The sequence below is a fragment of the Nomascus leucogenys genome, chromosome 17, assembly GCF_006542625.1.
Source record: "Nomascus leucogenys isolate Asia chromosome 17, Asia_NLE_v1, whole genome shotgun sequence".
Taxonomy (NCBI): Eukaryota; Metazoa; Chordata; class Mammalia; order Primates; family Hylobatidae; genus Nomascus; species Nomascus leucogenys.
In genome coordinates, this window is record NC_044397.1 from 33,048,934 (window position 1) to 33,063,760 (window position 14,827).

Sequence of the window (14,827 nt, forward strand, 5' to 3'; positions counted from 1 at the left end):
GAAAAAATAGTGGCTGGGCGTGGTGGCTCACGCCTGTAATCCCAGCCCTTTGGGAGACTGAGGTGGGAGGATTGATTGAGGCCAGGAGTTTGAGACCAGCCTGGGCAATATAATGACACCCCATCTCTATAACAAATAAAAAATTAGCCAGGTGTGGTAGTGCGTGCCTGTAGTCCCAGCTACCTGGGAGGCCGAGGCAGGAGGCTCGCTTGAGCCTGGAGTTTAAGACCACCCTAGGCAACATAATAAGACCCCATCCCTGCAAAAATTACAAAAATTAGCCAGGTATGATGGCACGAGCCTGTAATCCAAGCTATTCAGGAGGCTGAGGTGGGAGGATCACTTGAGCACAGGAGGTTGAGGCTGCAGTGAGCCGTATAGCACTGTTGCCCTTCAACTTAGGAAACAGAGCAAGACTCTGTCTCAAAAAAATTTATTTATTTATTTTTGAGATGGAGTCTCACTCTGTTGACCATGCGGGAGTGAAGTGGTGTGATCTTGGCTCTCTGCAACCTCCTCCTCCCAGGTTCAAGCGATTCTCCTGCCTCAGCCTCCACAGTAGCTGAAATTACAGACCTGTGCCACCATGCCTGGCTAAGTTTTGTATTTTTAGTAGAGGCAGGGTTTCACCATGTTGGCCAGGCTGGTCTCAAACTCCTGACCCCAGGTGATCCGCCAGCCTTGGCCTCCCAAAGTGCTAGGATTACAGGCGTGAGCCACAGCACCCGGCCAAAAATTTATTTTTAAGTTTTTTTTCATTTCAGTAGCTTGAGGGGTACAAGTGGGTTTTGGGGACGTGGAAGAATTGTATGGTGGTGAAGCCTAGGATTTTAGAGCCTCTGTCACCTGAGTAGTGTACTTTGTACCCAATAAGTAGTTTTTCATCGTCACCCATTACCATCATCCCCTTTCTGAGTCTCCAATGTCCCGACTCTGCACGTCTTTGAGTACCCATAGCTTAGCTCCCACTTATTGGTGAGAACATGCAGTATTTGGTTTTCTGTTCCTGAGTTACTTCACTAAGGATAATGGCCTCCAGTTTCATCCAAGTTGCTGGAAAAGACATTCTTTCTTTCTTTTTTTTTTGAGACAGGGTCTTGTTCCATCACCCAGGCTGGAGTGCAGCAGTACACAGCTCACTGCAGCCTTGACCTCCTGGGTGCAAGCAATCCTCCCACCTCAGCCTCCCAAGTAACTGGGACTACAGGTGTGCACCACCATGCCCAGCTAATTTTTAAATTTTTCATAGAGATAGGGGTCTCACTATGTTGCCCAGGCTGGTGTTGAACTCCTGGCCTCAAGCAATTCCCCTGTCTTGGCCTCCCAAAGTGCTGCAACTACAGTTATGAACCACCTCACCCTGCCCCTATTTCATTTTTTTTTTTTTTTTTTAGATGGAGTCTCGCTCTGTCACCCAGGCTGGAGTGCAGTGGCATCACTGCAACCTCCATTTCTTGGGTTCGAGTGATCCTTCCCCCTTAGCCTCCCTAGTAGGTGGGACTATAGGCACACGCCACCATGCCTGGCTAATTTTTGTATTTTTAGTAGAGATGGGGTTTCACCATGTTGGTCAGGCTGATCTGGAACTCTTGAGCTCTGGCAATCCGCCCTCCTTGGCCTCCCAAAGTGCTGGGATTACAGCATGGGCTACTGCACCCAGCCTAATGTGTAATCTTAATTGAAAGCCATAAGCATTCATTCATCAGATATCATTTGGTAGTTTTTATTAAATGGGTATATGTCTTTGAAGGTGATGCCACATTGGAAATGGGTCCCATGGGATTAATTTGGATTACCTTTAGGGAGTGACCATCAGAATTTTGGAACTCAGCTGTTGTGTTCAGTTGAGCCACTTATTAACGTAATCGCCCAAAGCTGGGTGCAGTGGCTCACACCTATAATCTCAGCATTTTGGGAGGCCAAGGCAGAAGGATTGTTTGAGCCCAGGAGCTAGAGACTGGCCTGAGCAACATAGTGAGACCCCATTTCTACCAAAAAAAAAAAAAAAAATTAGCCAGTCTGGGTGTGTGGCTTGCATCTGTAGTCCCAGCTATGCAGAAGGCTGAGGCGGGAGGATGGCTGGAGTCTGGGAGGTCGAGGCTGCAGTAAGCCACGATTACACAGCTGCACTCCAGCCTGGGCAACAGAGCAAGACCCCAACTCAACAAAATAAAATAATCGCCCAAGATCTGAGCTGTTGTATAATTAAAATTTTGTTCTAGAATAAAGAATTTTCCTGGTTTCTGAAAGGAAGCGTCTAAGTTCTTGGAATTTCCTGAGTGTTAGGAGTGTGTGTTATTCACACAGACTGCCCACACCTGAGTTTATGTTAATGAAGTGACTTGGGATGGGAGCTGGCCATGCCAGGAAGTCCAATCGTGTGATTACAGGGTTGGAGCTTTGAGCCAGGTGATATCAGCCCAGTCTGTGGGGTGGGGTAGGGTGGGAAGCTGGAGACTGAGTTCAGTCACATGGCCAGTTATTCAATTAATAATGTCTATGGTGAAACCCCAGTAAAAACTCTGGACACTGAGGCTTGGGGGAGCACCCTGGTTGATGAACATAGAGGTGTGCCAGATTCTATGGGGAGAGGGCCTAGAAGCCGTGCGTTTGAGACTCCACACCCCCCACCCCCCAGGTCTTGCCCTATGTGTCTCTTTGTTTGGCTTGTCCTGATTTGTACTCTCTATAATAAAACTGTAATTGCAAATATAGAACTTACCTGAATTCTGAGTCATTTTAGCAAATTATTGATCCGAGGAGGATCATGAAGCCTCTTCCCCTCCCAGATTGGTGGCCAGTTGGTCAGAAGTGCATGTGTCTTGGTGACCCCTGAACTGGCCTCTGAAATGAGGGCGGTCTTGCTGGGAACCATGCTCTTAAACCTGTGGAGTCTGATGTTAACTCCAAGTGCCTGGCGTCAGAATTGCATCGCAGTAATTGCAGAGCCAAGAGAACGCCACACTGTACTTCATTTTTGTTAGCCAAGAAATTATCTCTTGAGGGCTTATTTTGTGCCAGGCCTGGTGGTGGGTGCCACAGGTACCACCTAACTGTTGAATGTTATGTTACTGAAGGAATTCATGAGGCTTAAAATAGCACCTGTGTCAAAGGGACGACACTGTGAAAAACACGCCGTGATCGGAATTACTATTTTTGGGAGGATGCACAGATTTGGAGGACCAGATTTTCACATACATTCATTAAACCAAGGAAGTCAAAAAGCTTCATGAAGTTAAAGGCTGGAAAGGAATTTTTAGCATTACCTTAAGAGGTGTCCCATTTCTTAAGAACTTGGAGTCATTTCTTGATGGAGAAAGGATGCCAGTGGCAGACACTGTGGTCGTATCCGTGAGCTCTCCTTGGGATGTGCCAGTTGTGATGAGTTTGCTGGGGGAAATGTTTGAGACCACTGTTAGCAAGGACTTGAGAAGTGCACCAGGCATAGTGCACCAAGAGCAGGAGGAAGGACTTGAGGTCTCCTTGAGTCCTCACGTTGATGGGTGGGCCCATGGCAGAGAAGCACTAGAAGATGAATGTCTGTAAGATCCCATATTGGGGGTTTTCCTGTCCTGGGGGCCAACACCTTCATTTCTCTCTCTTTCTATTTTTTTTTTGTTTAGTTTTTATTTCACAATCATAAACTTAACTCTGTAATCCAGCTAGGCACGGAAGGGAACAAGGAGAACATGGAACCCAAAGGGAACTGCAGCGAGACCACAAAGATTCTAGGATACTGCGAGCAAATGCAGTGGAAGGGTGCTCTCCTGAGCTACAGAAGGAATGGTCTGGTGGTTAAGATAAAACAGAAGTCAAACTTATTAGAGTTGTCTGCAGTCAGCAATGGTGATCTTCTTGCTGGTCTTGCCATTACTGGACCCAAAGCACTCCATGGCCTCCACAATATTCATGCCTTCTTTCACCTTGCCAAAGACCACATGCTTGCCATCCAACCACTCAGTCTTGGCAGAGCAGATGAAAAACTGGGAAGCATTTGTGTTGAGTCCAGCATTTGCCATGGACAAGATGCCAGGACCTGTATGCTTTAGGATGAAGTTCTCATCATCAAATTTCTCCCTGTAGATGGATTTGCCACCGGTGCCATTAAGGTGTGTGAAGTCACCGCCCTGACACATAAACCCTGGAATAATGCTGTAAAAGCAGGGACCTTTATAACCATATCCTTTCTCTCCAGTGCTCAGAGCATGAAAGTTTTCTGCTGTCTTTGGAAACTTGTCTGCAAACAGCTTGAAGGAGATGCGGCCCAAGGGCTCGTCGATAACAGTCGAAGAACACGGTGGGGTTGACCGTGGCTGATAGTACAGAGCTCCTGGTGGCGGCGGTTACTGCAAAGCCTCTCTCTCTCTTTTTTAAGAAATAGGGTCTCACTCTGTCACCCAGGCGGGAGTTCAGTGGCACAATCATAGCTCATTGCAGCAGCCTTGAACACCTGACCTCAAGCGATCCTCCTGCCTCAAACTCCTGAGTAGCTGGGACTAGAGATGTGTGCCTCCATGCTTGGTTAATTTATTATTATTATTATTTTTTGTAGAGATGGGATCTGGCTTTGTTGCCCAGACTGTTCTCAAACTCCTGGTCTCAAGCGAGGATCCTCCCTCCTGGGCCTCCCAAAGTGTTGGGATTACAGGCATGAGCCACCGTGTCTGGCCAATGCCTCCATTTCTGAGGTGGACAGTCTCACTGCCCAGAGGAGTGTGGCTGGCCTTCATTTGTTAAAGAGCATCTCAACAGAAGGGGGCCCACCCATTGGAAGTGGTTAAGCTAAGTCTGGAGGCCCACCCATTGGTAGTGGTTGAGCTAAGTCTGGACATTCAGACATAGTGGGCCAGGTGCTTGTTAGAACCCCTTGGAAGCAAGAATGGCTGAGTAAACCAGGATTTTGTTGCAGAATGGAGTTGGTCCTGAATTCTCACTGTTAGAGTCACCAGCTGGGGGACCCTTCAAGCAGCCCCCAGGATCAATGACTAAAATGGAGTGGGCAGGCCTGGGGAGTTGGGAATGACGCAGGTGTATCCAAGCTCTGAAGGCAACCTCCACAAGCCAGTGCCAGTGCGTGGAGACAGACGGACATCCTCCAGGAGCCTGTTGGGGCTAAAGGGAGTCACCATGTCCCCAGCATGCTACCAGGGTAGCAGGGGCATCAGCAGCAGCATTACTGGATGGCCTCTTCTCCCATCCTCTGGCGTTTCACAGACTCACCATGAATGGGACAGATTTCATGACCACTCAGGGACTTTTCAGAAATCTAGGAGCAGGGATGACCCTGTACCTTTTTCAGATCTGAAAGCAAGAAACATCCCATGGGCTGACAGCCCCCACCAGGGAAAGGACAGCTATATGCAGCATCTTCTTCCTTAACTGGGCACAGATCCCAGGGGCTGGAGAAGGAGTGTTGACACCTAGGGGCTGGCTACACTGAGATGCCAAACTCCCCACCTTCTGGGAGGAAATGTGTATAATGGATACAGGTAAGTTTGAAAATGTGCACATAATGAGTACATATGTGTTTGAATGTATGCGTTGTGTGTACATGTGTGTGCATTTGTGTGAGTCTGTGTGAGTGCATGAGCAAAAGTGTGTGATCTATGAAGCCAGCCTGATGGGGTTTGGTGGCATTGCTAGAAGCCCCTGAGAGGAAGGGAAAATGTGCATGTGTGTGTGTGTGTGTCTGAGTGTGAGTAGGATGTGTGTGTCTATGTGAGTGTAAGGATACATAACTGTGAGTGTGTGTCTTAGTCCAAGGCGGCTGCTATAATGGAATGCACACATTCAAACCACACGTAATCTATCTGGCTGTTCTCATGCACCAGTCCTTGCAATGAATAGCATGTATGTTTGAATGTGTGCATATAATGGATACATGTATGTTTGAATATGTGCACCTAATGGGCACACATATGTTTGAACGTGCATTGTGTATATGTGTGTGTACATTTGTGTGAATCTGTGTAAGTGCATGTGTGAATGTGTAGGATATATAAACATATGTGTATGTGAGCTTCGAATGTGTGCATTTGTAAGTATGTGTGTATGTGTGAGTGTGTGTTTGAATGTGTGAAGTGGTGTGCATGGATTGAGAGCATAAATGAGATCCTGATTTACTATTCTTTAAGAAAGAGCTAATTCTCAAGGATAAGAACAATGGAAGGAGGACATATTAGAAGGAGAGTCACAGGGCAGAAATTCAGAAATCCAGGGTGGATTGAGGGGCTCAGAGAGGAGGTGGGAGAAATAAATGGTAGCCAGGGTGCTGCGTGAATAAGCTATAGAGCTATTTTAGTAGACGCCAGTAGTGGGAAATATAGAGAGAGAAAGAGATGTCCGGTGAGGATTTTCAGGAAATTTCCATGAAAGGATTTGTCTAAAGCCCCCGGGCCTCCCTTTTGATGAAGCTGATATGAAAGATTTACATGAGTATACATTGCAAGGACTGGTCCATGAGAACAGCCAAATATATTCAGGTTACACAAGGGAATAAAGGCCTAGCGGCCATTTCTCTGGGACATCCTACTGTGTAAATTCCAAAGGACACCCAGAGAAGCTCGATATAGATTTGTAAAAAGATAACATTTTGAATGTCCATCGGGATATGATGAGTTTCTAAGAAAGAAGCCCAAGGGGGTGGAACAGCTGTTCCCCTATGACCATTGGCCCGATACCTCCCCAGGGAGCACGGCGGTGCATGGGAATGACATTTGATAGGAACCGCAAAGACACAGCCACATTCATCAAAATATGTTCAGCTGTTTGCATTCACTCTGGCTCAGACATTATAGGAGATTTCCTGGCTTATGTGACTGAAAGGCCACAGGCAGAGTGGGTGCCAGCATGGGTTTCATTTAGTGAGTTTAGTGTCATGAGGGTTTCTTCCTATCCCTGCTTTGCTTTCTGTGATGAAAGCTTTATCCCCAGGACGGCTCCTCTTCCTGGGTCCACATCATCTGTGTCAGCACAGCTTCATTCCACACCATCTGGGTAAACAGGGAGACACTCTGGCCCAAGATGTCAAGGATGAGTCCTGAGATCCACCTGGCAGACAGTAATGACCATGGACGTGGACCAGCAAGGTTCAGACACCTGCTGAGTTTGGATCTGTGGCCTTTGGGTTCTAGAGGACTCAGCCCCAACAGCAGCAGAATTTTTTTTTTTTTTTTGGAGACGGAGTTTTACTCTGTCACCCAGGCTGGTGTGCAGCGGCATGATTTCAGCTCACTGCAACCTCCACCTCTGGAGTTCACGTGATTCTTCTGCCTCAGACTCCCGAGTAGCTGGGATTACAGGTGCCCGCCACCATGCTTGACTAATTTTTGTATTTTTAGTAGAGATGGGGGTTCAGCATGTGAGCCAGGCTGATCTCGAGCTCCTGACCTCAAGTAATCCACCTGCCTCGGCCTCCCAAAGTGCTGGGATTACAGGCGTGAGCCACCGCACCCGGCCTAAGGCTGGCTTATTTTCCTGGCTCTGCCCCCACTAAACACCACAGGGGACTCCTGCTCCTGGAATGATCGGAGCCACCTTGGGGCCAACTGCCCCTCTGCAGCACAGATGCTGAGCTGGGGACTCACAGAAGGACATCAGTGATAGCCAGCTTCTTCCCAAGAAGGCACTGGTGCAGGGCGATGGTGGAGATACCCCTGAATTTCTGAGCTGTGGGCTCACAAAGTTGGGGGTGCAGAATGAATGGGGGGTGGGACCTAGTGTATATGAGGAGGCAGCCTGGATTTTGAATCCCAAGCTTGGAGGACATAGATCATCTGTTTTTGCAGTCTGACATCTGAAGCCCTATCCTAGGCATTCCTAAAGCCCCTCCTTAAGCATCTTGGTGAGCAGTGGGGACACCTCCCACTCTAGTAACTGAAAACACGAGGTCTTCCATTCCCCGCATGCCTTGCAGCCTGAGCATGTGACCTGAGCTCAGCCGATCAGAGACGTCTGCTCTTCCTGGGCACTCCTTCTGGTGGTGGTGGTCACGTGGACCATGTTGTCTCGGGGCAGCCATGCCTTTCCCAAATGCAAGTGTGTGGACTCCCTAGTACCCTGACCATCAGTTGCCTTCTGCCTAATTAACAATCCAACTCTGTTGCTTGCCACTCATAAGCCGGCTGATACGAAAGGGAATGCAGCCCACCAAAGTCAGCCTGGGGATGTTGAAGGGGGTCCAGGGAGCAGGCTGGACACCCCAGGACAGGGCAGCCAGGAGAGGATCCTGGGTCAAATGTAGGGGTCCCCTGAAGTGAGGGAGGACAATGACAGATTCACTGCACAGCCTGGTGAAAGCAAAACTGTCAGTCCCCAATACCATCCTGCCCCGACTATCCAACAGGCTGTGTGACCTTGGGGCACCACCTCCCCTCTCTGAGCTTGGCTCCTCCTGTATGGGCTGGGGGCTGGCGTTGGTAATCTCCAGGGGGCCCCCTCCTCACCTTTGCCTCTCTGTCTCTGCATTTGGGCTGTGCTGTGGTGGCTGGCGGCTCTGAGTGCTATCTGCCTATCAGTCCAAAGCCTCGGGAATCAGGCCAGGCCTTGGCCCACCTGGGGAGCAAGCAAGTTTTATTTTATTTTCTCTTTCCAGGCTTTGGCGAAAGGCTGTCCCCGATGAGGGGACAGCTTGGGGGGTTCTAGAGGCAGGAGGGAGATGAGTTCCGGATTGCAGATCTTCAGGCAATCTGAGGAAAAGTAGGAGAATTTAAAGAGTCATGGGACAACTTCCCAGGGAGTTCCCAAGGCCAGCCTAGGGCAAAGCCAGGGATGGGGGCTCAGCCCAGGCTCGGGGAGCAGCTACCGCTGGCAGGTATAAATAACGAAACGCTGCAGCTACTGACAGAACCACACCATTCGAAGAGTGCTTGTGAATTCTCTTTGATTTCTCCTCTGCACCTGTGGAGTGCCTGCTACGTGTGTCCCCACCTGCCAGGGAAGCTGAGAGGCCTGGCTGGCTGCTTCGGATTTGAGCGAGGACAGCAGCTTGGTTCTGGGTTAAGCAGATTGCATCAGAGGTAGCCAAGCATTCAGGCTTCTGCTGGGCCCCCCACCGTGTTCCCCCACCAGTCAGGGCTACCGGGGACCCCTTTGCCCACACTGGGCACTGGGCTAAGATGGGCTTCTGCCGGAGAGCCATTCATGAAGGTGTGTAACGCACGAGGCCCAGTCAGGAAAAGAGAAACCACTCTAGGTATTTCAGAGTGAACTTGTTGGTTACCCAGGTATAGTAGGGAGTTAAGAAACAGAAAGGGTAAAATGAGGCAAGCCAGAGATTAGCAACGCAGGAAGCCGCAACCACCCCTAGGGTTGGTAAGACCCAGGGGGAAGTGGATTTCCTGGAGCCAAGGATCTGGGCCATGGGGTTGGGGGCGGAGCCGTGGCAGGGGCTGACCACAGGGAGCTGGGACCACGGAGGGAGGGATTGTGCAGCAGGGGCTGTGACTGTGGAGGAGCCACCACCAGAGGCTTTACCCAGAGGGAGAGAGAGCAGGAGCAAGTCCCTGGTTTCTCCCTTTGCCCCATCTTCTAGTCTTTTCTTTAAAACTGTAGTAAAAGACACATAACAGGAAGTTTATCATCTGCACCACAAAAAAACAATATAAATATAATAAATGTTTATTTATATTATGTGTTTACTTATTTTAAGGCAGGGTCTCACTCTGTTGCCTAGGCTGGAGTGCAGTGGTGCAATCATACTCACTGAAGCCTCCAATTCCTGAGCTCAAGAGATTCTCCCACCTCAGCCACCTGAGTAGGTGGGACTACAGGCATGTGCCACCATGCCTGGCTTATTTTTAAATGATATGTAGAGATGGAGTCTTGCTATGTTGCTTAGGCTGGTCTTGAACTGTCCTCAAGCGATCCTCCTGCCTTAGCCTCCCAAAATGCTGGGATTACAGGTGTGGGCCACTGCACCAGACCAGCACCACTTTTAAGTGTACAGTTCAGTCGCGTTAAACATATTCACATTCTTGTGCAACCATCACCACCATCCATCTCCAGAACTTTGTCATCTGGCCACACTTAAACTTTGTCCCCATTAAACAACAACTCCCCATTCCTCCTCCCCAGCCCCTGGCAACCACCATTCAACTTTCTGTCTCTATGAGTCTGACTGCTCTAGATATCTCATATAAATTGAACTATACAGGCTGGGCGCAGTGGCTCATGCCTGTAATCCCAGCACTTCGGGAGGCCAAGGTGGGTGGATCACCTGAGGTCGGGAGTTTGAGGCCAGCCTGACCAACATAGCGAAACCCCGTCTCAACTAAAAATACAAAAGTTAGCCGGGCATGGTGGCATGGACCTGTAATCCCAGCTACTCAGGAGACTGGGGCAGGAGAATCACTGGAACCCAGGAGGCCGAGGTTGCAGTGAGCCAAGATCATGCCCCTGCACTCCAGCCTGGGCAACAGAGAGAGACTCTGTCTCAAAATAAATAAATGAATAAATAAACAAATAGAATTATACAGTATTGTTTTGTGTGCGATTGACCTATTTCATTTAGCATAATGTCCTCAAGGTTCATCCATATCATAGCATGTGTCAGGATGTCCTTCCTTCCTTCCTTTTTTTTTTTTTTTTTTGTCTTAGAGATGAGGTCTTGCTCTGCTGTCCCGGTTGGAGTGCAGTGGTACAGTCATAGCTCACTGAAGCCTTGAATCCCTAGGCTGTAGGGGTCCTCCTGCCTCAGCCTCCTGAGTAGCTGGGATTACAGGTGAGTGCCACCATGTCCAGCTTCCTTCCTTTTTAAGGCTGAATCATCTTCCGTTGTATGGATGAGACCACATTTCATTCATTCATTCATCAATGAACACGTGAATGCGTCTACCTTTTGGCTATTGTAAATAATGCCGATACACATGTGGTGTACAAATATCTCTTTGAGACCCTGCTTGCATTCTTTTGGTTATATACCCAGAAGTGGAATTGCTAGATCATATGGTAATTCATATTGAGGAAGCACCATACTGTTTTCCACAGCAGCTGCACCATTTTGCACTCCCACTAGCAGCACACAAGACTTCCAGTGTTTTGTTTGCTTGTTTGTTTTGAGATAGAATCTCACTCTATTGCTGAGGCTGGAGTGCAGTGGCGTGACTTTGGCTCACTGCAACCTCTGCTTCCCAGGTTCAAGTGATTCTTGTGTCTCAGCCTCCTGGGATTATAGGTGCATGCCACCACTCCTGGCTAATTTTCGTATTTTTAGTAGAGACGGGTTTTCCCCATGTTCGTCAGGGTGGTCTTGAACTCCTGGCCTCAAGTGATCACCCCACCTCGGTCTCCGAAAGTGTTGCGATTACAGTTGTGAGCCACTGCCCCTGGCCATCTTTTATTTTTTTGTTTTCTTAATAAACTTGTTTTCACTTTACAGACTCGACCTGAACTCTTTCTCGTGCCAGATCTAAGAACCCTCTCCTCTTGGGGTCTGGATCAGAGCCCCTTTCCTGTAACAGGATGGCAAGACTGGGCTGAGAAGGCAGCACTGCAGGGAGCAGGCTTGCCTAAGAATAAGGCCAACAGAAGGAAAAGAAAGTCCAGGATAGCAGAAGCAGGGAGTCTTGACTGTGTTTCTGTGCCTGGATACAGCTATGCCTAAAGCCACCTCTCACCTGTGGGCATTCACAAGTTCCCTCTTTTTTCAGGGCCTAGTTGGGTTGGGATTTCGGTCACTTGCCACTAGAGGTCATGACTGATGCACATGCCTCGGGGCCCAAGCCCTGCCTTTGTGTGCCTTCTTGATTCTGTATTCCTCGTGTTGCAGTTTGGGAAGTCTGGTCTTCCAGACAGGTGGTCCCTCTGAATACGCCACAGTACTTTCCGTGGTTTGCACAGAGACAAGCAGATCAGAAGTTGGTGGGAGGCCAGCTGAGAGTTTTTGAATCGGAAGGATGCAGCTTTGCTGATTCTTACACGTAGTGACTTGCCCATGGTACCCTGGGTGGTGAGTGGTGGAGCTGAGACTGAGTCAGGCTGCGGGGCCACTTGACTGTTTTGTCCACACTTGGGAGCCTGGTGAAGGATGGGGGGGACATCCTTGTTAGACCAGGATGACAGAGCTGTTCCTGTTTCTTTTATTACTGTTATTGTTATTATTAATTTATTTAAAAGACGAGGTCTCACTAAGTCGCCCAGCTTAGAGTAGAGTGGCACAATTGTAGCTCACTGCAGCCTTCAACTCCTAGGCTCAGGTGATCCTCCTGCCTCAGCCTCTGAGTGGCTAGGACCACCGTTGCACACCACTATGTCTGGCTAGTTTTTAAATTTTTTGTAGAGATAGTCTCACTTTGTTGCCCAGGTTGGTCTCGAACTCCTGGGCTCAAGCAATCCTACCACCTCAGCCTCTCAAAGCCCTGGGATTATAAGCGTGAGCCACTGGGCCCAGCTGTTCCTGTTTCTAAAATGGCCATAGAGCTGAAAGAATCTTCTCTTTGTTTCGTGACAGAGTGGAGTGCTGGCCCTTGGAGGTCTCAGTGGCCCTGCTTTTGCTGAGACAGGCTCATCTCCTCCCCAGGCACTCAGGAGGGCTGCTACAGGGCGCTGAAGGCTTTGCGCTTCAAGGACAGAGCTGGAATGAAGCCCTAGCAGCCCAGCGCCTCGTCAGCCCCACTGCCATTCCCTGTCCTCCCCGAGCACTTTGCACATTCAAAAGCTATTTCAGAAGTAGCAGCACATCTGATTCTCTTTAATGCACTTCCAGGCAGCACAGATGTGCATCAGTGAATGAATGTTCCCTGAACCAAAGTGCTTCCGTGGGCCTCATGGTCCCCTCCCTCAGCACCCACTCCCAGGCCAAGAGCGTCCTATGAATCATGCATTTGCTCCTGTGATTGCTCTTCACAGAGTGGCAACTCTTGCAAAGGGAGGGGTACAAAGTGAATGTTCAGACGCTGCAGGAGACGAAAGGTCAGGGCCTCTGGCTGGGGTGAGGACGGGGAACGGGAAGAAGCAGACCTTGTCAGGGGGTGATGGATGTAGGCTCCTGGAGGGGAAGCTTGCAGAGTCCAGAGCCCTGCCACCTGTTCACATGGCAACAGTGCCTTGGCTACAACACCTCCTGCACATGTTCATACGTAACAGGCTTTATCCTGAATGGAGAATTTGGCACTTGAAGCAGTCGCATATGGAGTCCAGCTGACACGGGAGTTGGGTGGGGGAGGGAACAAACAGACACAAAACAAAGCACTGGGTTGGGTGGGGGGGGGGCAGGTGGGGGGGCAAAAATCTCCATGGCTGAAGAGACGGCAAACCAGAGACCAGACTAACAAGAGATGACCAGACTAACAAGAGAAGCGCAGACGGCTATACAGCAACTCCCAAATCGAAATGATTGCATGAAGCTCGTTCAAATATCCAAAGGCATAAATTAAGCACTGAGACCGTCTGTCCCTAAAATGTGTCAGTCAGACAGACAGATGACTGAGGGAAGACAGCTGATGTTTCCGTCGTTTGCAAAAATACAGTACTCTGATTTTGAGGGGGAGGCACCAAAATTCGTGATTCAACTTTGAAAGCAATGTTCAAAGTTTAAAAAAAAAATTTAAAGCTTAAAAAATGTCCCTGGAAAGGAACATGAAGACAAGTGTTATGAAAAGATGAAAGTCTCTCCCTTCAATGAAATGAAGGAAAAACATCATTGCACCAGCCATGTGGATGCTCCTGACAGAAGTGGTCTCACTGGGGAGGGTTGGAGGGGCGGTGGCTGTTTTTCCTTGTGGGAGAAGAGCTGGGATGAGAACTCCAGGGAAACCTGCAAGAGTGGATCCAGGCTTTGTGAGGCCTGAAGCTTAGACACTTTGGGGGAGAATATGTAAATACAATATAAGCTTAGGTACGAAAGTGAATGTTTATTTACAATGAGAAAAGAAATCACTACAAAGTATAGCACCCTGAATATTCAGGTCCCTTTCTTCTGCCACCCCTTTAGGTAACTTACTAGACATGTTTGCAGACTCCAACCTGGCTTCTCTCTCCACCTAGAACACTCTATGGCTCCCAGCATCTCCCAACTCTTGCAGGGTCCCAAGCAAGTGAGGGGTCCTGACATTGGGGTATCATTAGCTTTACCCAAAATCTGTCTCTGGAAATGAGTATGCCCAGAAAAGCCATCTCTCTGCCCTGACTGGGATTTGCTTTCAGTGGGATTCAGGGTCTGTGAGTAGGAGGCTGGAGGATTTAGAAAAATCCAGAATGCCTGTGCTCTGGGATCTGGGGGCAGTTGCCGGAAGGCAGCCTGGCCTGGGTTTGTAATTTCGTTTCGTGGAAATCTGGCCAATTGAATCATGCTCTGCAAAGAGCCCAAGCATAGGGAGGCAGAGGCTGGTGAGCCCAGGGAGGCAGGCTGGTGAGCACAGGGCCTGGAGACAGCTGTGGGCAGACAGCCGTTCAGCTGGGGTCAGGCAAGAGGCATCTTGGCTGGTTTTCTTGCCAGGGCTGATCCTTCATGTGGGAGAGAAAGCCTCAGGCCGCCCAAGCACAGAGCCCCTGCCCAAGTTCACCTCCCTCTGCTTGTTCTGATTCTGGGTTAAACAGGCAAATGTGGGCGGGGGGTGGGGGGCTGGGGATCGGTATCATTCTCTAGGAGACCTGCTTATTGGACAAGAAATTAAAGCCACTTTGCAAGGAGGTCTGTCCATCCGAAGCAGCCAGACAATGTTCATCTGGCCCTCCTGGGAGCCTGCCTGAGGAACAGAGGGTACTGGTCTGTCACTTTGTATGCCTAATAACTGTGTCTCTCAGGGCAAGTCACTAAATTGGCATTGTGGTTTTATTCATCCGTTTCTTTGAACCTGGTTCATGCCAGGTCACCTCCAAGAGAGATGGA

The 14,827-nt window shown here is 49.2% G+C and overlaps 1 pseudogene; it reads right to left on the bottom strand.

Annotated features, from left to right (window-relative positions):
- Positions 1-3,821: 3,821 nt before the first annotated feature.
- Positions 3,822-9,139, bottom strand: LOC100582003 (annotated as a pseudogene).
- Positions 9,140-14,827: the final 5,688 nt, after the last annotated feature.